Source organism: Euprymna scolopes, chromosome 1 (genome assembly GCF_053919585.1).
Source record: "Euprymna scolopes isolate OS-2025 chromosome 1, ASM5391958v1, whole genome shotgun sequence".
Taxonomy (NCBI): domain Eukaryota; kingdom Metazoa; phylum Mollusca; class Cephalopoda; order Sepiida; family Sepiolidae; genus Euprymna; species Euprymna scolopes.
Genome location: NC_136482.1, coordinates 171,517,287 through 171,543,633, shown reverse-complemented (window position 1 = coordinate 171,543,633; position 26,347 = coordinate 171,517,287). Strand labels below are relative to the sequence as shown.

The window sequence follows — 26,347 nt, the reverse complement described above, 5'->3', positions numbered from 1 at the left end:
GCCATGAAAATAACGATATTTTGAACTAAGTCAAAGCAGGATGAAGTCTATCTAGCAGCTCCTGCCTAGATGTGGCAATACTAGTCCATTCTTGGACTAGTATTTGGCTCTTATACAGATAGAGAATTGCATTATCAGTGAGATATCTACTGGACCAGTATAATAATCCCACCATTTTTCCAGCAACCTTAGCAACAGATTTGATGTACATGTCCCATCTCAGATCAGGAGTAAAGGTCAGACCCAGAAGCTTGTCCAAACATGGTGTCTCCCCAAGATGAGAGCCATTCATTTCAATTGATGCCAATTGGGGATCAGAGTGTTGATGATGTAAAGATAGAAGCTTGGTTGACTACTTCTCTATTTAACACAGATTCCAGCAACTTACTCATGATACACAAGAGACTTATTGGTCTGCAGATGAGAGGGAGATGACCGATCACTTGAATTCTTAAATATGGGGCATATTGATGAGGTTTTCCAGGGTGTTGGGAAGCAATTCTCCTTAGGACAATGCATAAACAGCTTTGTAAGTATGGGAGCTAGCTCTGGTTGGAGCTTTTTCAGCACTATAATTGGAATGCCATCAGGGCCAGTTGCTTTACTGGAATCACGGTTTTTTATTAGGTTGGCAACATCATGCACAGATATTTGCATGTCGCAGCATGTTTGAAGATACAGGAGGAAATACGGGGGGTTGGTGGCCTTCATCACATAGCATAGAATTAGCTGCAGATTTTTTGGCAAAAAGTTTGGCTTTGTCCTATACTGACAAGATTACCTCAGGTCCATTGATGAGTGTTGAGGTAAAGCACACGCTTCTGTTCAGGACCCTGTTTGCTATTTGCCAAAACTGGTGAGAACTAAGCAACTGCTCAGCTACTTTAGATTTAACAGGCTTCCTTAGTACTTAGTGGTTTTAGTCTCAGTATATCAATTATGCTGGAAGCGATGGAAAAAGTGATTTCTGTGCGCAATGACAGCAGCATATTATGAAGAGAACCATGGCTGGCTGTTTGGTTTTTGCTGGAATCTTTTTGGGGGGTATGAAGCGGTCTATGCCTACAATTAACCATTCGGTCAGGTTTGATACTATAGAGGACACATTCTTTTTAAACATGGAACTCAGAGGTAGATCTTATATAAATGTATGGAAACTTTCTCAATGTACTGTATGATGGAGAGGTATGTCTGAGGACATTCCATTTCGTTTTATCTTAACTGAGACAACCGAGTGGTCAGAAGATCCCAGTGGAGACAACGGAGAATGAACATAGCTCGACAAGTCGTGAGAAAAAGGTCTAGGAGACTTGCATATTGACCATCAGTGTCAGGCACATGGGTGGGTTTGTGAACAATCTGATTTAGGTCATAAGCAATGGAGATATCATGACAGAACCTTCCCTCATTGCCTGTCTTGTTTGAGTGGGCTAACCATTCCACATTGTGAACATTGAAATCTCCATAAACGTGAATGTTAGCCAAAGGATGAGCAGACAGGATGTGGTCGATTTTCTCAGATATGCTCTTAAAGATAGTAACTTCGTTCTTGTGGGGGCGATAGAGGGCAAATGTAAACGCAGTGGTGTGAGAAAGTGCAACCCAGAAGCAAATATAGGGGAAGTTAGGATCTTCTCTGAAGATGTTGCTACCACATAGAAAGCCATCTCTAATGTAGGCACATATTGCATGCTCATGACGATCAGATTTTGATGTTAAGTTAGAGTATTACTTTATTTCGAACTCATCTAGGAAAATAGTTGGTCGAATGCCAGTTTTGCTTAGGAATAATGAGTTTGGTTTGGTCTCCTGTAATTGGGTTTCAACCTCTGGAAGGTTGGAATGTAGACTCCTGATGTTGAAGAAGGAGACATGGTAGTAAGGGTCTACGTTGGAAGTTTGAGTCCTGGGTTTAATTGTGTGTTTTTTTATTTTAAGACTTCTCATGATGGAGTTTTGGGATTTGTGCAACAGATCGACAGACTTGGTTAGAGTAGGGCAGAGAGGGAAAGTTAGGGAGAAAAAGAAACGAAGAAATATTTTTTTGTATGATAAGGTAAAGCCATAACAATTACCCACTAATATGGCATCGAGAAGGCCCACCAGAAGCTACTGCATGGTCAAGAATCCATTCACCAAATAGCGATACAGCAGCCCCAGTACTTTGCACCTGCTGATAGGACGGCCTCCTTAGTGCTTAATCCAAGGTTCAGATCCCTGACTATCAGGCGGATAATATCAGCCCAGTTTAAACATTTAGCTCTAGCACCTTTATTAGTGATATGGCTACAAGGATAGATATAAAAATTTCCGACATCTCAGGCGACTGCTCATGCAAAAATACTGCCAACCTAGAATACAGCTTTTTCTTCTGCCTTTGTTAGAAAAATCATCATTCTAAATGAGGACTAAGGGACAAATTAGGAGAAGCAAGAGTTACAAGAGCTACCAACAACGCATCCACAACATATTGTCTACTCTCCATATATATATATATATATATATATATATATATATATATATATATATTGGACAATGTCAAAACATTGTTAAATTCACTACCCACATAGCAGCAGCCATATAGTGCAACGATTAGAAGCTCCGACTATTGTTTGGGCGATCGGGTTTTGATCCTGGCTTGAGGTAGTTGCTTATCTAGCCACTAAGATTATGGTTAGCCCACCCACTGAAACAGTGAAACAATACTATATGTAAATGACTATATATATATATATATATATATATATATAATCTCAAAAAGGTGGCTTAATGGACGCATTTGCATGCAAGGGAGTAACAGTCTCTATCACTTACATAAGTGAATTTGAATACAATGGTGGCGTTCTCACATTGATATTATCAACAAGCAAAAATAATAACAAAATTAACTTCTATACATTAATCCACACAAGAAATAGGTCAGGAAGCTCAATGGTATTTTTTTTTTTTTCATACACTTTAATAAAATAGTTGAAATACTAGAGCTCAAATGTATTAAAAAATTTGATCTGCATTTTTTTGTTCAATCCTTTTATTATTAATCATACAGCCGTTTCTACCATATAGAATCGTAACTTTTTTCTTCTTAATAGTATAATCAAAGAATATGTGAAATCGGGTTTCTTAGTGGTCGTCAATATGTCTGTAAAAAGAAATAATGTCAGATATCAAAGAGAATGAATATTTTTGGAATAAAAATGTCCCCTTAGTCTCTTTCAGATCCACATAAAATCGAAGCCAACAGTAAAATGTTCTCAATTGTTACATTGAATATCATTTGATGATTTCAAAATAAAACTTTAGTTGGACATCAGAAAATCTATATGAATATTTTACATATCTAATTCGTATGTTCTATATCTGTCGATTTTCCTTTCCAGTTTTTTTAAGATATAAGTTGACAGTTATTGATTAAATTGTCTACATATTCATTTGTTATATAATTAACAAGGAAAAAGTATAAGTTTACTTTGGAAGAAACGGCTGCATGTTTAATAAAGAAATAGTTTAACAAAAAAAACTCCACTTTCTCCAGAAAATTTTCTTCCAAGATCCATTTTTTTTTCATTTCATTTTCTTCCATAATCCATTTTGTCCACGATATTTTCTTCCAAAATCTTTTTTGCCCATCGCATTTTATTTCAAATTTCATTTTGATGTCCATTGATATTGTATCTAAAATACACTTTGTTCCAGAATCCATTTTTTCTATAACACATTCATTTTTTAAAGCATTTTCCTTCATTTTATCTATAGCATTTTTTCCATTTTTGCCAATAGAATTTTCTTCAAAAATACATATTGTCTATAGCATTTTCTTCCAAAATGCATCTTATCCATAGCATTTTTATTCAAAATCTACTTTGTCTATAGCTTTTTCTTCCAAAATCTATTTTGTCCATAACATTTTTTTCAAAATTCATTTTGTCCATAGCATTTTCTTCCAAAATCCTTATGCCCATAGAATTTTCTTCCAAAATTCTATTTGTCTGTAGCATTTTCCTTCTAAATTCATTCTGTACATTGCTTTTTCTTCCAAAATCCACTCTGTTCATACCATTTTCTTCTAAAACCCTTATGCCCATAGCATTTTCTTCCAAAATTCTATTTGTCTGTAGCATTTTCCTTCTAAATTCTTATGCCCATAGCATTTTCTTTCAAAATCCATTTTGCCCATAGCATTTTATCTGTTGCATTTTGTCTATAACATTCTTTCAAAACTGCCTGTGTCCAGAGCATTTTCTTTCAAAATCTATTTTGTCCATAGCATTTTTTTTTTACAATATAGCTTTAAATCTATATTTAAACTCCACTTTTATCCCATTTATGCATGCCTCTTTGGATTTCCTTTGAATTTATTTCAGATACACCTTTTATGTTATGATGTAAAGTTTTTTAGTACGTTTTTCAAAGAAGTAATTGTTTTCCGATGTTTTGTATGCATATTTTTTGCTTTCCATCTGAATATATTGCACCAAGGTGTAAACTGATAATTTTGAATAGTGAAACATAAAAATTATTGCATAAATCTTAGTTTATGTTATAGTTGATAACAGAAAAGACAAAGAGGCTTGCCTTTTTTTCTGTTGTTCTTGGCCTTCGGGCCGGGATCAAAATGTTTTAAAAATTGGGAGTTACTAGGACGTCCCCCAATATGAAAGGGTGAATGCGGTATTATGGTGAAAGAAGATACTAGCTGGGAGAAACTTTTGACTTTGTTTAGTTCTGGAGTGACAAGGATGACCAACGACCCTCAAAATCCCCCCTTTTTGAGTTGGCCATGTACCTAAGTTTTTTGTTCATCGTATATTTTGACTGTATTTTTTTAACATGAATAAAAGATTTAATATCTCAAAGTGTAGTATCTGTTCCGGCAGATACTGCAAGCTATGACTAGCTAGGACTAGCTATGACTAGCAAAGACCAGATGTGGGGGCAACCCCACATGCTTGACCTTTAACCAGCTCCCATTTCCCACCTCTCAGGAGCTGGTCCCCTTTTTCCCTTCCCCCTCCCTTCACTCCTCACATTAAAAATCGGCCTTGTGCCTAATTTGCTCGGTGGGGGAGCAAATAAATACCATCTGTTCTGCAAATGCTGCACTTAAGATAATTTGTACCAGTCAATGGAGGGGAAACCCTCTATACTGGGACAATTATTATTTTTGGTAACCAGAGTGCCCCCTTTTTGCCTACTTTTAGGGGAGCTGGTTTTTACCCCACATTAAAAACGGCCTTGTGCCTAATTTGCTTTGGTGGGGAAGCAAATAAATACAAGAAAAGACAAAATTATTTTGGAAATTAGATTTTGATTATCAATTCTCTTTTTTTTCTTATTACTTTCAGGTATTGTTTTTTTTTGTTTGTTTGTTTTTTTTGTTGTTTTATTGTCTGTTTAATAAACGTAACAGAATTCTATAAAGAAATAATCAAAGTGGATTTTAATTTATTTTTTTAATATTTATTCTTCATTATGGTACAAAATTAATGTGATTATATTCAGTTCAACATCTGTTTTACATGCTGGCATGTGCTGGACGACTTTTAAAAATTTACTTCCAAACTAATCTATCTCTGCTAAGTCTTGATTTGTCCCTCTTTCTTTCAAATGTATCCTTATTACTTCCTCCCATGTTTCTCTGGGCTTACTCCTGTCAAGTCAATTGTTCTACATTTACTAACCCAGCAACTCTTATTCATTCTTTCAATGTGACCAAACCAACAAAGTCTTCTGTTTTACGCACATCTCCCCATAGTATCCAGATTCAAACTTTCTCTGACGTCATCAAGACTGTATGTATTTTAACACTCATATTACATATCCATCATATCATTTCTCTCCATGCAACACATATCCTCAACCCTCACTGGCCAAGTTTCACTCCCAAATATCATCTCACTGTGTGCACATGTTTGATAAACTGCTTCTTTGGTTGACAGTAGTAATGATCTACCAGTTAATAATGATCTTACTAGTTAGTAATGATCTACTAGTTAGTAATGACCTTACTAGTTAATAATGATCTTACTAGTTAGTAATGATATTACTAGTTAGTAATGACATTACTAGTTAGTAATGATCTACTAGTTAGTAATGATATTACTAGTTAGTAATGACCTTACTAGTTAGTAATGATATACTAGTTAGTAATGACCTTACTAGTTAGTAATGATCTTACTAGTTAGTAATGATATTACTAGTTAGTAATGACCTTACTAGTTAGTAATGATCTACTAGTTAGTAATGATATTACTAGTTAGTAATGACCTTACTAGTTAGTAATGATATTACTAGTTAGTAATGATCTACTAGTTAGTAATGGTGTACTAGTAAGTAATGACCTTACTAGTTAGTAATGATATTACTAGTTAGTAATGATCTACTAGTTAGTAATGACCTTACTAGTTAGTAATGATATACTAGTTAGTAATGACCTTACTAGTTAGTAATGACCTTACTAGTTAGTAATGATATTACTAGTCAGTAATGACCTTACTAGTTAATAATGATCTACTAGTTAGCAATGACCTTACTAGTTAGTAATGACCTTACTAGTTAGCAATGATATTACTAGTTAGTAATGACCTTACTAGTTAGTAATGATCTACTAGTTAGTAATGACCTTACTAGTTAATAATGATATTACTAGTTAGTAATGACCTTACTAGTTAGTAATGACCTTACTAGTTAGTAATGATCTACTAGTTAGTAATGACCTTACTAGTTAGTAATGACCTTACTAGTTAGTAATGACCTTACTAGTTAGTAATGATCTACTAGTTAGTAATGACCTTACTAGTTAGTAATGACCTTACTAGTTAGTAATAATCTTACTAGTTAGTAATGGCAGAAATTCCCTGTGCTCAAATGAAATCACCAAGGTTAGAAAACTTCTAACCCTAACCTCAATAGCCTTGCCATCCAAATATAGTTTCTCCACCTTTTTTAGTTATCAGCTGTCTCCATTGTCTTAAATTGCATACAAACTCATCATCATTTCTCAACCTACCTATGATGATGACAATTGCAATGTGTAGTCCAATACATTAGGTTTAGTGCCTGAAACTGATTATACCATACCCAACTAGTTTAGTGTCATGCCTTCAATATTAATTGAATATTAAACTACTTAGTGGTTTAATATTCAATTAAATTAAGACCTTCATCATAAGAACTCTGTTTTTATCTTTTTTTTTTTATTTCAATGAATTTTCATACACCAACTTTTGCGTCATAAAAAAGCATAAATTATCTATTAAATCTGATACAATTTCGTTAATATTGCTTCTTTATCAAAACAAGTTGAGAGAGGGGGAGAGTTAAGAAATGTTGGTCTTTAGTTTTTAAACGCCTGTCATCTCTAGAAATGTCCGATCTCTGAATGCTTGTTACTGCTTACCTACTTTCGTGTTTGGATATTGTGACTATTCTGTGTACCAATATGGCCCAATGTATTGTATCTCTTCGATATTTAGTGATTGTTGGTTGATGTTAAGTCGTAGTCAAAACTAATATTTTTTAGCTTTGTCTTTCTGCTATCAAACTTCTTCTTGGCTTTAGTTGAGCAAACTTAATTCCTCTAACCTTTGTGCAAACAGCTTTTTATGTCATTGAAAGCAGAATTTGAAAAAAAAAAATTGGTTTGGTTGATTAATTAATTTATTTATTTATTTATTTTATTTATTTATTTTTTTTTTTTTTTTCATCTAAAGATGAAATCCATAATGAATAATTGCAGACACAATCCAGAAGAGTCAAGTTATATGAACTGGACCTGAGTGAAAGTCCTAATTAATTTGCAATTGTTTTTTGAGTGTCATCCGTACTGAGGATTGAACCTTTGATCTCCTGAAGAGTATAACTTTGCAACAGGATTTTACCAAGTACTTTATCCATTACGCACTTACAGATTTCTTTATCCATTACGCACTTGCAGATTTCTACTGACGGAATGAAAGCATGCTACTACCTCGGATTAAATAAAGGGTTACATACAAAATTTCGTGCAGATTCCCAAGTTTGGCAGAAAGACTCTCGAGTTCGACAAGAAATGCCTGAATTAGGTCGGAAGTTAAATATTGACCAAAAAGTTGTGAAAAATAGCACTCAAGATAAGAAATTATCTGAAGAATCCAAATAATACGAATATTCAATCTTCATCTCAAAAATTCAGAAACGTAATATTTTTCCATTCAAAGTTAAAAAGATCTCTTCACAGTGCTGACTTATATTAGGTCGGTGCACAAGTTTTTGTTTTTTAAAATTTAATCTTCAATATGAAAAACTGATTTTTTTTTTAAATGTTATTCATAAAAATGACGACGTTTGCTTTCTATAACTTGATCCCATCTGTTAACAAGCTCACAAATGCCTCGCTTGTAAAATTCTTTACATTTTTATGTGAAATATAAATCTAACTCATGTTCGATCTCCTATTGTGATGTTAATCTGTCGTGTAAATGATTTTATAATCCTCGAAATAAATGATAATCCAAGGGAACTAGGTCAGAAGAATATGCAGGATAGCGGCAGGATTTCACAATCAAATTCTCCTAGAAGATATTTGGTTACTAGTGCTGTGTGAGGATGAGCATTATTATGATGGAAGATGACTCTCTTTCTGTTTACTCAAGAAGATCGGTTTCAAGTCAACATGGGTAAAAATATTGCAGAAACATGAATGATGCTTTAATAAATTGTAAGAAAAACTTATAAATTAATCATGGTGATATGTTTAAGTAATAAAAATATGCAGAAAATAGATTACTGGTTTAAAATGCCTCTTCTATAAACTGGCAAAAATCTTTGCATCGACCAAATACAAACCTTATTTACAGTCTCTGCATTAAACTACCTAAATATGAGGAATGTTTTAAATCGGTTCTAATAGTAAATCCTGTTAAGTCATAACGTTATGTTTGCATAAGAATCAATTGGCTTCCTTGGCGATAAAAATACTGACTCAACTGATTTTCGACTGCCATTATTATTGCTTTTTGTTGACTTAATCCATTTGTAATGCTTATCTGATTCGATTGTAACACAGCAACGATCAGCCCAAATTGGACATCTTGACAATAATGATTAATGTTTTCTTATTTTTTAACTGAGAGAAAAAACAAAGGGAAATTTGTAAATTACATGTAATTCAGGGCAATTCACTGAGGGCGCCTAAAGTATATTTAACTAGCAGGGCTAACCTGCATTGCCTGAGTGGAGAAATTAAGATCAGAGTTCAAAACGTGTGCTCAATATGCTTGACTAAATTGAAACATTAATTCACTTTTATAAGAAATAGAAGTATAAGTGGTAACATATTTTCTCTAGTAAAAAAAAAAGGAAGGAAAAGAATCAAGTTCTGTTCTGTTCAGTCAATTTTTTTATTCTTTTGTGTTTGTCTAATTTAAAACGAGAATTATCTCCCTTACTTGATTGGTTATAAAGGCAGGAAGTAACCTTTCGATTGAAAACCAATCAATATCATAAGTGAGACACATTAACCTTCGTTTTTTTTTTTCTCCTATGAACACTCGTCATGATATGATGATTTATAATTTGTATGCGTTAAGAAGAATGCAAGTAGATAGACAGTTTTCATCCTTCTCTCAGATTCTCTCTCTCTCTCTCATATGCATATATATATATATATATATATATATATATATATATATATATATATATATATATATATATATATATATATATATATGTTATTTGTTTTTGTGATACATTGTGAATGAATTCAATTATTTATAGGAAAAGTGCATTTTTACCTAAATACGAGTTGGGAATAATTTTCCCTTTTACTAATTTGGTACTCCCAAATTGGGAGCGGCATATATGTTGTTTTTAAAATATAATTATCCACTAACACATGTTTCATCGTCTACGACTCATCAGAGTGGCTGAATCTTGCTAGATTCAGCCCCTTTGATGAGTCGTAGATGACGAAACACGTGTCAGTGGATAATTATATTTTAAAAACTATATATATATATATATATATATATATATATATATATATATATATATATATCATAACTTAGTAATTTAAATTTTATGATGTGAAATTCAATTTCAAATGTAGAATTTTTATTATATGCAAAACAAAGAATACATTTCAATAAGTATATTTCCTTAACCTATAGGTTTTCGATGTTTACCCATCTCCTCAGAGGAAAAAATATTAGCAAATATTATAAATGGTTTATACCTAATTTGCTAAATGCAATAAGCATAGTAAACATCGAAAACCTATAGGTTAAGGACATATACTTATTGAAATGTATTCTTTGTCTTGCATATAATAAAAATTCTAGATTTGCAATTTAATCATTTCACATCATAAAATTTAAATTACTAAATTATGATTTATTTGTTTTATCTGGTATATTGAGCAATTTTCATTTAGCTGGGATTGTCTTTATAAAATATTACAGCCAATAATATTTTGTAAGACCAATAATCACTGGATTTGCATACCAGTAGGTTTATTGCATTACTTTATTCTGAAGTGTATATATATATATATATATATATATATATATATATATATATATATATATATACTAGCAAAAGTACCCGTCGTTGACTGGGTTCAAAAACAGCCTACAGAAAATGGACTCTGATTTATTAAAGTACGAGCGAGGGGTACCCGGCGTTGCCCGAGTGTTTGGAGGTGTGTGTGAAAAATCCCGGGGAAGGGGGGTAAAATAAAAAAAATGTTTTGATAGGTAAGTATGAGGATCGAACCTGAACCGTTGAGGCAAAGTTGGAAATTAAAGTGTGAAAAAAAAAGTGTGTGACAGTGTTAACCATTGGGCCACCGCGAGATGTTAACAGAAACACGTTTGAATTTATTTAATTACTTGGATTTGGCAGGTGCACGTTTTAATGACTTAATGAGGTCAAGTTTGACTGCGGGATAGTATTTCATTTACTGCGGGAATGCTTTTTTTTATTTTTATTTTCCCAAGATGTTGGGGGGGGGCAGCTCCCCTTGTCCAAATTGAATAGCAATTGTTTGATATGTGGAAAATATTTCCACATTGATCAAAGCTGATTGTTTTTGGACATTTCCGCCAATAGACGGAAAATACCGCCAGAATTAGTGTCGCTTTCATTATAGGAAAAAAACTAATCCACATGTGGCGAGCGACAAATGTTCAATATTTATCTTCCCGAAATCGAGCAAATTAAATAGACAGGCGAGCTCCGTTGTTAACTCTGAGATATTACAATTTATATCTGATATAAAAAGTTTTAAGAAGTTGTGAACCGACCGACCGCTTCTCTGCAAAAAGCCTTTTGTAGACATACAGAAAAAGCGAACACACATACACACATACATACGTTTTCGCTTTTATATTTATAGATGATAGGTTATGAAAAGGAAGGGTTGTAAAGAGATAGCTTCGAATTCGGGGGTATCAAAACCAAAGCAATATATGATGAAAGTAAAAATAAAATAGATAAACCCAATAATTTATTATACCATACCTGTTCACACTGAAACACTTATCACAATATTCTGTGGATCTATATTAAAAAACCTTGTTAAACTTTGTGACATATTTACATTCTATGGAGGTCAGGCGCGAATGAACACCCCATAATTTTATTATACCATATTTCTTCAAACTGAAACATAATTATCAAACTATACCTACGCAGATAGATATGAAAAGTCTTTATTAAAATGTGGGCCTATTTCCATTCTATGGAATAATCACACTCAAACCTAAGAGACATTCCCTCTTTTTACAGAGAGAAGGTTTTCTCAACTGAACGTGAATGGTCTCCAAGATCTTTAAATGGAATATTGAAAAGCTGTTCTACCCCCCACCATCATAATAATAAAGTAATTTACAATTTTGAATGTAGTTGCGGTGCCAACTACATAGGTCGGACAACATTGAGATTGGATGAAAGAGTCCAACAGCACGTACCTAGCAAAATCAGAAATGGGACATACTGAGCAAAAGACATACTTGGCAACACATACGGGTCTTCATTAAAAACCGGTCATGTGCAGCGAACTTCAGCACGAACTCATTTTCAATTCTGAGTTATGCTCACTCAATATTCCATTTAAAGATTTTGGAGACAGTTTCATGTTCAGTTGAGAAGCCTTGTCTGTAAACAGAGGAAATGGCTCTTAGGTTTGAGCGTGATTAGTCTCTAGGATCTTCAAGAAAAATATCATAATGTTCAATTAGACAACATCTTGGAATTTGGAATATAGACTGCTTGTCATTTCCTTGTATATGCTCTTAAGTTATAATAAGCTTCATAAATTAAAGGGTTGGTATAAATAAATGGTGAAATATAATTGAATAAGCATATTTTTCCCACTTATATATATATATATATATATATATATATATATATATATATATATATTAGTAATTTATAAAATATATATGGCGATTAAGCTACACTGAATATTCGGCGTTTTATCCACTCTAGGACTCCTCAGGCTTATGCGCGAATTCTGTGGTTGTTTATCGTTTTTTTATGCTCCTCTCCTATTGAGATTTTAGTTAGCCAATCAACTTTCTAGTATCCACCGTGCCCCTTCCTATCAGCCAATGGGCATGCATTTTATCGGACAAAGGATCTGTTTTAAAACTAGGTTAGTGTTTTTTTGTTTTGTTTTTTTTATTGTTAGTTATATATAAATATATATATATATATACATACATATATGCACATATATATACATATATATATACATATATATATACATATATATATGTGTGATCGTTTATGTATATTCATCTTTATTTAATTTATTTATTCGTTTATTTTCTATTGTTTTTGTTAGTTTTAAAACTATTTTGTATCGCTATCCTAGAGTAAATTTTATTTTGTGAACACAGTTATTTGCTATTTCTCTTCTACAGTTTAATAGATGTTGGGGTTCTTTAAAGTACAGGATAGCAAATTTTTCATGAAGGCATAGTCTACATGGGTCGTCTAGATGCCTACACGTGGTAGCTTGTCTTATTATTTTCCATTCGACTACCGGCGAATGTCCGCTTTTTTTGAGTTCCCAGTATTTATTCGCTAGTGTTGTTTTTATACGGTGTTTTTTATTGTTGAATGTACTTTTGTGGTCATAGTATCGGGTTTTGAAATCTAAGGAAGTCATGCCTACGTAATATTTCTTGTTATTCGGGTTTTCTTTCGCAAATATTGTTGTCTGATAAACTACGCTTTTGGTTAGACATTTATTTTGAACTGGACAAAGTGTGCGGTGTCTACAGTTGCATTTATCTTGTTCGTTATTAGTATTTTTATTTATAGTATGGTTGTTCTTGTCCAGGGTTGGTTTATTATTATTATTATTATTATTATTATTATTATTATTATTACTATTATTATTGCTATTATTTCTGCTAGTGTTAGTTTTATTTCTGTCATGGTGTTTACTTTTTTATTGTTTATTTTGTTGTTGTTTACATTGTTTTTATTTAATATTTTGTTATTATGTGCTTTAATTATCATCTCTAAATTTTCGCAACAACTGTAGGATAACTTTAAGGTATTTTTATTGAAGATTTTGTGTAAGGGGTTGGTTGCGCGAAAATGTTTTTCAATAAGATCTTGAAATTTCTTGCCAAGTTTTGTTTTTAACATTTGATTGTATGGGGCCGTATACCAAATTATAGTTCTTTTTCTTCTATTTTTAATTTTATTATAGTTATTGGTGTTTTGTTGCTTATATTTGATATCGATATTTTTGTATCCACTATTTTTTAGGGCTGTTTCGTAGATATTGGTTGACCTGTTAAATGCATTTTCATCGCTTGAGTTATTACTAAGTTTACTTACGATCGAGTTAGGAATGTGTTTTATAATTGATGGTGGGTGATTGGACTTAGGGTTTACGTATATTGGAGTAGCATTATCTTTTAAGTAGGGTTCATATGTGTTTTTATCTAAATTTAACATGACGTCCAGGAAGTTTGTTATTTTTATGTTAGCTGATACGTCTGCTTTTAGGCCTAATTTTTTCATTTCCTTGTGTATGATTTTCTTAAAGTTTTCTCCCTTGACTTTGTTGGAGTTTTTTATTATAGCTAGTCCGTCATCTCTATATAGGCCGATATCCGTAGTATCGAATATGCTTGTGAGGGTATATAGAATGAATAATCCCACAAGATCTGATGCCTCTGCAGAATCCTTGGCACCCATCGCCAAATCAAACAAATTTTTCATTTTAGTTTTTATTGTTATTTATTAGAACTGATTTTCTACATTTTTTAATGATTTAAGTAGTTATATATATATATATATATATATATATAATTCAGGCTCTTTCAGTCTTTGACAGACAATGGATATCCACAAAGTGGTGCCTGCACGTGAAATTTTTATGACAGGAGGTGCATAATCTCCAACCATACCTCTCCTGAGTCGACATTGTTAAATACCAGTGGCAAGTGAAGTGTCTGTACAGGACGACTGGAAATAAATGCCGAGATAAGCAGAGAACACACACAGCGCCTAGAATTCCAAAAGGATCAGCCATCTGGTACTAACGAGGCTCAACGTTGCTTAACTCCGGTGATCTAATGAGAACCGATGTATCAATGCGATTATGTCGTTTGTGTGCATATATATATATATATATATATATATATATATATATATATATATATATATATATATATATATATATATATATCGGGTTAAAGATATTCAAGAATGATGACTAATGAATTTAACGAGGTTATTAAGAGTGCTCAATAAAAGAAGAAACGAAGAGCAAGATAGATTTTTATTAATATAAACAAATTTACATGGTCATAACACTTGACATGCTACTTCAGACTAATGGTCGGTTAAAACCAGAAGCCCTCATCAAGCGATTTAATAAATAGTTGCTTTTCCCAGGTTGAGCAGACTTGTTCTTTCAATCAACCCTAAAGAAAAAAGTCCTAGGGTGTTAAGTCAGGACTTTTGGCTGACCATTCGTGTGAATCATGATGACCCATCGATTTTCTAGGAAATTGGGCATTCAACCCTTCACAAACAGCAATGCCAAAGTATGGAGGAACACCATCTTACGTGAAAATTAAATCTTTAATATTGTCCCAAGCACTGATAATTGGCCAAACTTCATCTCTCAATATTTCTCAATATAGTGAGATACCTTTCAGCGTTTATGGTATCATGAAGGTTGAAGGAACCCACAATCCTGTCCGAAATCATTCCACACCATACTGTTATCTTGGGTCGATTCTGCATTTTTTCACTGGTAACACAAGGATCTTCTCCCACCCAGTGGAGGCAGTTATAACGGTTTACAAACCACCTATGTGGAATACAGCTTCATCACTCCAGAGAATATTTTTTAAGAGATCGGGCTAATCTTTAATCCAACCCAACATCATCTCTCCAAACTCCATATGAATGTCACAGTCTTTAGCAGAGAGTGCTTTGCAGTAGCGTGGCCATTTAAGCTTATTTTTAAGCACATTACATATGAAATGAGAACCCACTCTCTCTTGCTGCTTGTTGAATTGACTTTTGTGGGCTACGGGTAAACATTTTTTTAACAACTGGCACTACCTCAGAGTCTCTGAATTTAGACGGGCGACCACTGCTTTGAGTATTAGTCACAGATCCTGTAGTCATGAGTCTTGCATGACAATTCTTGATTGTCTTTGGATCTGTGTTATGTTTGGGAAAATATCTGTACATGTTTTTATGGTAATCGTGAAAAATGATAACTCTATAGTTAAATATTTAGAGATTTATAAAGAATTGGAATCGGTAATTGTATTGGAATCGAGAAAAATATTGGAATCGTCCCATCACTAGTTAGAATATTTGCATTAACAAAGTGATCTGTTGTATACAAATCGTAGTTTAATGATAACAAAGGATTGACCTTTTTCACATAAGTAATTATGTAATATGGAATAATGTTTGTTATATATGGGAGAGAGTTCCAGATGGAGAGAGAAGGCGCCAGTCAGAGATTTGAGTTTAGACCAACAGGTTCACTCATGACGACTTATGTCCACGGAAGCTTAGAGGATGCAAATCGATCTGTTAGTGGTTGGATTGACATTCTTTAGAAGTTAGTCTTTCTATTCTTATCACACTGGACTGTAAATATATACGTAAGTGCTTCTACACTATTAGAGCAAAATTTTGTAGTCGATAAATGGAGTTTTCAGATAAAAAAAAAAACCACTGATTTTTTTATTTTTTTGTCAATTCTAATAAATTACAACGTTAGCTTCCAAATCATTCAGTCGAAATTACCTGAATATTACTGAATTATTAAAACGACAACTTTAATCGTGTTAGCCGGTGAAAAATTGCAGTCATCTTGTTTTTATAAAATAAATCGAAACTGAAAATTGCCTCCCTTTTGAACTCTCCTGTGTCTTACATAAGTAAATCCGATCATTTTCTTCCAATTCCATTTTTTTTTTTTCTTTAATAAAAAATTTTCTACCTTATCGATTTTCGTAATTTTTAGATATAATAATACAAGGAATACGTAGATGCCATTAAAATTCAGTATTACGATTTCCGACATTTCATTCTGATAGTGTAGAAGCGCCTATACCTCTTTTCGGTTATAATTTAATTCTGGAGTAACCGAAAAAGTTGGTGTGCTATAGAAGAGAGCAACTAAATTGATCCAATCTTATGCACTCTTAGAATGTTTGGTACATTATTGCTGTTCGTCATGATCATGTGATCGCCAAATATGGTCAATGTATGCTTATAAATATTTCTGCTTCATAGCATTTCAAAATTAAGAAATAGTTTGTCTTGGTAGGTTATTTTTCATTTTCTTTTTTTTTCTTCTTCTTTTTTTTAGATTTGCAAAATGCTTATTTATATCTATTACTTACATTTCCTTCAAATTTATGCAATTCTTAAATATTCTTGATCTTTTTGTTATTATTTTGATAACGTTTGCTGTTGTTATATCATATTTTTTGGATAATGAAAAAAAAAATGAAAAATTTTTCATCTGCCCTTTTAACCGCATTAACAGTTTTAACTGTCATTTGAATTATTGGAGCATTTGGATTTTTTCTTTTTGGATTTTTTGGATTACTGTTCTCATCTGGTACTGACTAGATTATTTTTTTGTTTATATACATTACATTATCAAGGTCCGGAGGTCACTCGAGGATAAGGGTTAATGAGTGTACAGTAGTCAATGGGATTATAGCGTAGTATTTTTTTATTTTTTTTTTACATAGGCATCACCACATTATCAAGGCCAAGAGGCCACTCAAGGATAAGGGTTAAAGAGTGTACAGTAGAAATTGGACAATATAGTAATCATTAGTAATGAAAATTTGATAAATTTGATAACTTATATGGAACGGCTCATCAAGAATTTATTTACGTTAGACTTGAAGACAACCATATTGTAGTCAGCCGGAAAGCAGGAAAACGGAAGACAATTCCACAGGCGTGCAGTTCTAAGGAAGAAGCTTTGTTCATGGAATCTACGTTTAGGTTTAGGCACAGATAAAGAGTGGGGGGAATTATTGATAGTGTTTACAGCTAGACGAGTGTTTCTTGTGAAAGTTAGGCGAGGGGGGACCATAGACTGAAGCTCAGTCGAACACTTTCCATGAAAATAACGATACATCAGAGACAAACTCGCAACATCTCTTCTGTGAGATAGAGGTTGCAGGGAAGAGAAAAGTACATCTTCTCCAAGGCTACGAAGTCTATTTTGAACTCTTTCAAGGCAGGGCAAGTCCTTTCTAGCAGCTCCTGCCCAGATGTGGCAACAGTATTCCATCCTTGGATGTACCTGGCTCTTATATAGGTAGAGAATTGCATCAGCAGTGAGATATCTACTGGATCGATAGAAAGATCCCACCATTTTTCCAGCAGCCTTGGCAACAGATTTGATGTACGTGTTCCATTTAAGATCAGGAGTAACGGTCAAGTCCAGAAGCTTGTCAAAACTTAAGACCTCCTGAAGACGAGAGCCATTCATTTCAATTGATGCCAGATGTGGATCAGAATGTTGATGATGTAAAGAGAGAAGCTTTGTTTTAGATGCATTAAAAGTAACCAGCCACTCCTTTCCCCATTGTACTATGTGCTCAAGATCAGAGGAGTAGTATTCGTAAGTAGTGGAAAATTTTGTAAATTGGATTACATAGGGGGACGGTTCATCAAGAACTTGTTTAATTTGGACTTAAAGACAATCAAATTGTAGTCAGCTGGAAAGCAGGCAAACAGAAGAATGCTTAGTACATGAGCAGAGCTAAGTAGTCCGTCATGAAAGTGTATATAGCAATTAAGCTACACAGAACACTCAGTGTTTCATCCTCGTGAGGACTTGTCAGGTTGATGCATGGAATTCATGTTATCACATGTTATATTTATATATATATATATATATATATATATATATATATATATATATATATATATATATATATATATATACACACAGTATTAAGTTTGCTAGTTAACGAATCAGATTATTTGTTATTCATAATCATGTTTTCAACAGCCAATCATCATGCTTTTAGCAGACAACGGTCCAGTTTACTTGTATGTTTATTTTTTCGAGAGGAGTGATCCATTCTTCTTTGTGTATTAAAAGGTGACCTTTATATATATATATATATATATATATATATATATATATATATATATATATATATATATATATATGAAGAGTATTCAAATATATAATATATATGAAATATATAAGTAAACAAAGAGTTGAATAACAATTTGTAAATACCAGACGATGTGATGGGGAGGGTGGCAATAGCTAAGTGATTGACAACACGAACTGAAAACCTAGGTGTGCAAGTTCGAATCCAGTTCATTCCACAAAAATATTTTCGTTGAACCGCAACTGACCTTGTGTCTAATCCCCCAGAAAGGAGGTAAATGACAAAAAAAGCTCAAGACGATGTGTGTGGGAAGATGGCAACACTTCCTGCAGAAAACTAACCTCATCAAAAGCAGATTACTGGTGTAACATAGCATGCAAATACTGAGCCGTGAGCGAAATGACGTCACGGTAAGAAAAAAGAAGACTATAAGAGAGCATGTTCAAGAAAATGATCATGTGAGAGACGTCACAGTCATAACGAGAAGTCATGCATGGCAGGAGAATGGAGTAATAAATGTCAGTGAACAACAAAAAAAATCGAGTTGAATTACTTTTTTATTCTTGGGCAACATTACACTAGTGACAACGGCAAAATAGAATGTGAGAAATGCGATGTTAGCTTGCAATGCACGACAATATATGAATAGAGAAAAAAAAAGAAAATGGAAGGATTTACATTTTAAATCTTGTAAAAATTAAGAACAATTTATGTGGGATTTCATCCTCCACTGAAAGAATCAGAAAAGTATATATAGTTTTATAACCATCTGTATAAGTAGGTTACTATTCCTCCTAAATTTCATGGTCTTGGATATGACCATAAACTATATCCGATGGTGAGGTCTCAGCTTGCAGGCTTTGGGGAGTATGGAGCCACTCTTTAATTGTCATTGCTCTCAGGTCCACTCTGATCTGGAGTGGTAGTACCTGTTAGAGTCCCAACTATGGGTTAAATAGAAACCGACTTGAAAAAAAAAAAAACAAATATACTCTATTAAAAAAATTTTCTTCAAAATCACTGGATTCGGCATTAAAATAACCTGAAAAGTGTTGATATGCCTTAAAACAAAAACAACCAACCTCCTAAATTTCACATTCCTATGTATAATAGCTAAAAAAAAAAATAGACATACATAGATTTTTGTATTAAAACATTTGGATTACTGCTCTCATACAATATTTAATTAATTGGAATTCATTATTGAGATGAGTATTATTTATTCATTTATTTATTGCGGGCTATTATCCTCATCTTTTTAGTTTCACGCCATCGTAAAACAACAACCAAAAGATGAGGATGATAGTCCGCAATAAATAAATGAGTAAATAATACTCATCTTGGATGTTATTTTTATGCTTTGGCTTATGCAACCTTCAACCTTCTTCAGGTGCATCTGGTTAAACTTGGGAATCATCATCTTGAATTTGATAATCTGTATGGAAGTTAGGGTAGAATCCTTTTTTCATTCCACAGGGGGTTGATTGTACACATCCTTTCAGCAATGACTGGATAGAAATCTTTAGTAATTATTAATTACACTCTTATTATCGCCTGTATTGAGGATTGAACCATTAACCTCCAGAGAACTATTACTTGGCACTTTATCTGCAGCGTCATTGGTACAAAATAATCCAAACACAGATAATCAATCCTCATCTCAAAAATTTTGAAATAAAATATTTTACTGTCGTTGTTGAAGGTTGTTGAAAGCTTGTATTTCAGAAAAAATTACTTTGCACCTTTTATTTAAAAACCAGAAAGACGATGACTCAATACGTTGAAAAATGTATTTTAAAAAAGTAAACCGACAGTACTGTGTGTAACACTTGTTGGTTTTCATTTCCAAATTTCAAGAGGTCCCTTTCCTAAGGGCTAACAATTGATCCCTATATGAGATACATAGATATTCGCATAATCCATTTACGTTCTATTTTTTGTCTCAAATGTGGAGTTGGTAAAGAAGTTATTTACCTTTCGCCAATTCACTACTTAAATATATTATAGTATATCTTTCTTGAGGTCTCTTTGATTTACCGGATTCCAGGACAAGAATTCATCTAGTCTGGTGGAGTATCCAACTAAGTGCTGATACTATAACATGATCAGCCAATCACTGGCATGTGACTGGCTTCACCTGTTACACTAATCGTCTTAGAAATGGTGCGATGATGATGTGACGATGGGCCAGTCATTAGGGCCTGAGTATCAAGAGGAAAGGCATACCTGAGATGTTGGATGTGGGTGTGTGGCTCCTTCTTCTCCCAGGAAACGTCTTGACCTTTGGTGGCATTCGGGTTGGAATCTTCCTTTTCCTCAGAGCCGTCTCATTCTTCAATGAAGGCATTTATGGTAGACACAAAAAAAAAACGACACGTGACACAATTGTAATATATATTGTATAATTTTAAGTATTTATTTTACAAAAAATATATTACAATACAATATACAAATTATAATTAATTTTTACAATTAAACCTAGGCTCTTCAAAACTAACTAACCTACCCTAACTAGTATTGAGGGAGGGGGTGCCCTCCCCCTCATTTACTGAGAGACAGAAATATGCATGCTCACCTCATGACAGTCCGGATAGAAAGAGATCAATCTAGAAATGGAATTCTGGGAATGCATTTCTTTGTATCTCTACGCTTGTGGCCAAATCATCACTCGGCCATGCTGTAGAGTGTGTTAGCAACTGTGGCACGGAGATATAGTGCCACAATACTATAAACAACAGTACTTGAAGAAGATGAACCGTTCCTTGTAAAAACCACTGTGGGTTAGCCGTACTGAGGATATCTTGTTTAGGCTGCAAACACTATGTGATTTTGTAATATTAAGTCAGGGTTTATTTCTAGGGAAAAATATCCTCATGCCAGGTTGTCCTGACAGACACCTATACAAAGAGACCTTAAACTCCCGAGGACAGTGTCTAGTAAGCATTCAAGTTCTCTCTAGTAGGTATGACAGTGTGAATCAATGTTTCTGTTGAATCAAAGACAGAAAAGCTGAATAGTAATTATTTGATGTGATGCATTTGCAGGTGCTATGCTTAGATTCAATCAGAGATAACAATTTAATTCTCTGTAGAGACGTAATCTCGAGTAAAATCCATCAATCTATACACAATATTTGTCTTGTATTATTTGAATTATTCAGACTACTATTCTCATTTTTATATTCACGCATTAAAAAATGCATATAATTCAGGCCAAGTTTTGTAGCCCAATAGTAAAACACCAGACTACAGACAATGTAGTTGGGGGTTCGATCCTTACCAAAATCAAGCCATGTTGGTCACTGCTAGTTATCAAGAAACATGTGTCCATAAATAACTTTTCTGTATTTATTGATGTAGTATTGATTTGAAGGATCTAGAATCAAGTGTATATGGTGATTAACAGTTTCTATCATTTAACTGATTGAGTAAAGCTATTAGTGACCTTGTGTTGTTGATTCTATGCTCTTTAAACTTAGATCTACATATACTTTATCACTGGTGTTGAGCACTTTCCCTTTGTAAATATAGAAACTAATAATATATATATATATATATATATATATATATATATATATATATATATATATATATATATATATATATATATATACAGTAATGCAGCTATATATATAATGTGAGATGATCAGTGGTGTAGCAACTATTTTTGGCACCCAGGTAGGGCGTAAGATTTGCTCCCCACTCCACTCTACTGGACGTTGATAATCTGAGATTTTAATTTCAGAAAGTCCCCAAAATATTTATTTTCATGAAATTACAATCAAAGATCTCATTTTAGACGGCTGTTATTAGTCCCAGATTTTCATCTTATTACAGTACTCGTGCACATATATACAGTCGCCATAAAAAAAAAAAACCAAAGATTTTTCAAAACAAAAACGTATAAATCAAATAATAAAAAAAATTGTTAAATTAATTTTACTGGATATACAAACAACGGAAACCAAAGATCTTTTTCAATAAAAAGGTATAATTCAAATTATAAAAAAAATTCTTAAATTAACTGGCTATGCAAACAAATATAATAAACTTTCAACCACTTTATTAAAAAATTGTTTTAAAAATTTTTAAATAAATTTATTTTTAAATTTGCAAATATTACTAAAAAAAATTTGTTTTCAAGAGAACTGCTGCAAGGCATGAAGCAAGAATTTTACGGAATGCCGCACCGCTCTCCTTCATTCTCTTTATTACGGTGAAAATTCACACAAATATTCTGGAAAAAAAAATGTTTTACTTTCCCACCATAATAATGATGTCATCTATCATTTCAATTATGGTGACAGTGCTAGCTACATAGGAAAGACAACGTTGAGAATGGACAACAGAATTCAACAACACATACCTAACAAAACAAGGAATAAAACCTTCGAATTAACAAAATTCTAAAATAAAAACACATAAAAGTTTTTTATCACAGACCTTTTTTTATTAAAAACATAATGCATGGAATGAATTTTAGCTTTGACTCATTCACCATCTTGTATGGTACTTACTCATTATTCCATCTTGAAGTGTTGAAGAGTATCTATGTTCATTCGAAACAACCCTCCCTCTGTAAACAGAGGAATGTTTTCTTGGATTAAGCATGATAAGTGTACATATCACATAATGCATTTTTGTTTTCAATATGTACTTTTCTTTTTGTTTTTCCTTTTCAAATCCCTGACTTTGTATTCACTTTTAATCAATCATGAACAGAAAAATATGTCTTCACTTCATAATTGCAGTAATATATGTGTGCATGTATATATATATATATATATATATATATATATATATATATATATATATATATATTATTTTCACAAAAACAAGACAACAAAAGTTGGATTGATAGCAACAAGTATGCTCGATTACAAATTAAGTCACTTCTGAATATTATAAATAAGATATATATATATATATATATATAGAGATAGATAGATAGATAGATAGATAGATAGATATTAGTGATGGGACGATTCCAATATTTTTCCCAATTCCGATACAATTATCGATTCCATACTAAATTCCCAATTCCAGTGCAATTACCGATTCTGATTCTTTATAAATCTCGATTACTGCAAAAAGAAAAAAACGCATATTAAATTTGCATATATTTTCTCAAACGTAAAAACATACTTGTGTGGTGGGGTGATCTATAGATTTTAGTTTTACTTGAAGTTTAAATCAATCGATATTATTATTGTTTTATCAGTACCAGTAGTGGAAGATTTAAAAAAAAAAAAAATCAAATAAAAAAGATAATTAAAGGCACGTTTTTGGCATCGGAATATAGGCACAAATTTTTCTGATTTCAAGACCGAGTCCAATGCCCCAAAAAGTTCCAATTTTTTTATTCCCAGTTCCAATTAATCGTCCCAACACTACTATATATATATATATAAATATATATATATATATATATATATATATATATATACATATATATATAATTATAAAATCGTTATTTTTTCCCGATTACCACAAAAAAACACATATTAAATATGCATATATTTTCTCAAATGTAAAAGTATATATATATATATATATATATATATATATATATATATATATATATATATATATATATATATATATATATATATAATTATTTACTATAGTGTTTCATCTTTTTGGGAATCATCAGTGCAGAGTGAGACGATTACTGCTGGTTGGGAGATTCGAACCCGGCAATGAAGTAATCTCTGACTCCATTAGCAAGGAACAAATCGTCTTGGCTAAACTTAACCGCGAGAAATATCGTTGAAATTTAAACATTTATTTTTAAATGTTTTTAACGTCTGTCAGAGTGATTTAATGATTATAACATCATGATCTGCACATGCGAGCTTTATTTCAACTGTAAAGTGCTCAACAATAAGAACCAAGTCCTTAAAGGAGCTAAGATAATTATATCTATCTATCTATCTATATCTATATGTGTGTGTGTGTGTGTGTGTGTGTGTGTGTGTGTGTGTGTGTGTGTGTGTGTGTGTGTGTGGCAAAATTGCATCCTATTACTTCGTTCCCTTCTTCTTCTAATTTGTATCTCTATTTTGTTGTTATATATAAACACACTGTGTGTATGTGTGTGTGTGAGAGAGAGAGAGTTCCCTATGAGCTCCGAAACGACTGGGTTATTGTTTTTTTTTAATTTTACATAAATGTACTTTATATGTCTGGGAGTGTCAAAGTACATATGTTTAAAATTAAAAAAAAAAAAAAAAATCAGCTCAGTCATTTCTCAATCCATAGGGAACGCGTGCGCACACACACACACACACACACAAATATATGCTTTATATATAATGATATAATAGAGATTAGAAGAAAAAGAGACCAAAGTAGTAGGACGCAATTTTACCCAAATGGGTGGGTGATGTTCTTTAACAACACGCCCTTGTCTTATCAAAGAATCTACTATATATATATATATATATATATATATATATATATATATATATATATATATATTCCAGGTTGAAAAATATTCAAAAGATTAAAATCATTGAATTCCAACAAAGGTCGTTGATAGTGCTCAATCAAAAGAGAACGAATTATAATTTTTTTATTTTTCTTTATGTAAATATAATCATATCTTACTACGATGTGCAGATCATTATTAATCTCATCAGGCAAGAAAATTAAAAAGGTTTACGAGCATTTTTAGAGGAGGAAAATATATTTTACCATGTCTGACCTGAGGCATGGTTAATGTTGTCAGGTCAGACACATGGTAAAATATATTTTTTTCCTCTAAAATTGAAAATGCTCTTAAACCTTTTTAATTTTTAATTTTCTTGCCTGATAAGATCAGTAATCGTCTGCACATAGTAGCAAGATATGACTATATTTACATAAAGAAAAATTAAAAAAAAAATATGTATGTATATTTAAGTAGATTTTATTGTTGATCTTTTAAACGATATCAAGGTTAGCGTCTCCACTTTGGGGATCGAGTGTTTTTTAGAAAACCGCCCGTTTTTTTTTTTTATTATTTGGACGTAAACAAATAATATTTTATTTTATTTATTTATTATTTTTTAAAAACTCTGAAGAAGGGTATGGCCCCGAAACATGCATGTATGTAGATTATTGTTTTTAAAAAATAATATATATTCTTTAAAGATACCATGTTAATAGGGATAGACACGCAAGTATTTACTCATTTTCGCAAAGTTTTTCTTTTATTGGTCACAACCTTAGGTACAATTGTTTCAACCTTTCACCCACCCCAGTGTTGGCATATAAGAATATAACTGTTTATCAAATTATAATTTGCACAACATTGGGCTTCATCAGCGCTTAAGAAAAAAAAACAATATTTCAAAGTTTTACAAATAGGACTTTTCCAGTTAATAGAGTGGGTATTCATTTGTTTTTTATCAAATTTCAAGATATATATTTATTTATTTATTTATTTATTACTGTGGAAATCACTTATATTTTCCTTTTTTTATATACCAATCCTTATTTAAGAAGCTCAATGTAATTACAGAGCATATAATGAATAAATTTTTTTAAAAAAAGTCTATATTCCAATTTTCAAGATGTTGACCTTTAATTCAGATTAATTAATTTTCAAGATGTTATTCCTTTAATTCAGATTAATTAATTTTCAAGATGTTATTCCTTTAATTCAGTTGACATTCATAATTTCTGACTGTAATCTGTTTCGTAGCAAAAAATCATTCACATAATTATTATATT

At 32.3% G+C, this 26,347-nt stretch overlaps 1 protein-coding gene across 6 annotated transcripts in view; it reads left to right on the top strand.

The window, feature by feature from the left end:
- LOC145277521 (calcium/calmodulin-dependent protein kinase kinase 1-like) overlaps positions 1 to 26,347 on the top strand; it is a 659,720-nt gene that overhangs the window by 632,755 nt on the left and 618 nt on the right. The window lies entirely within an intron of this gene.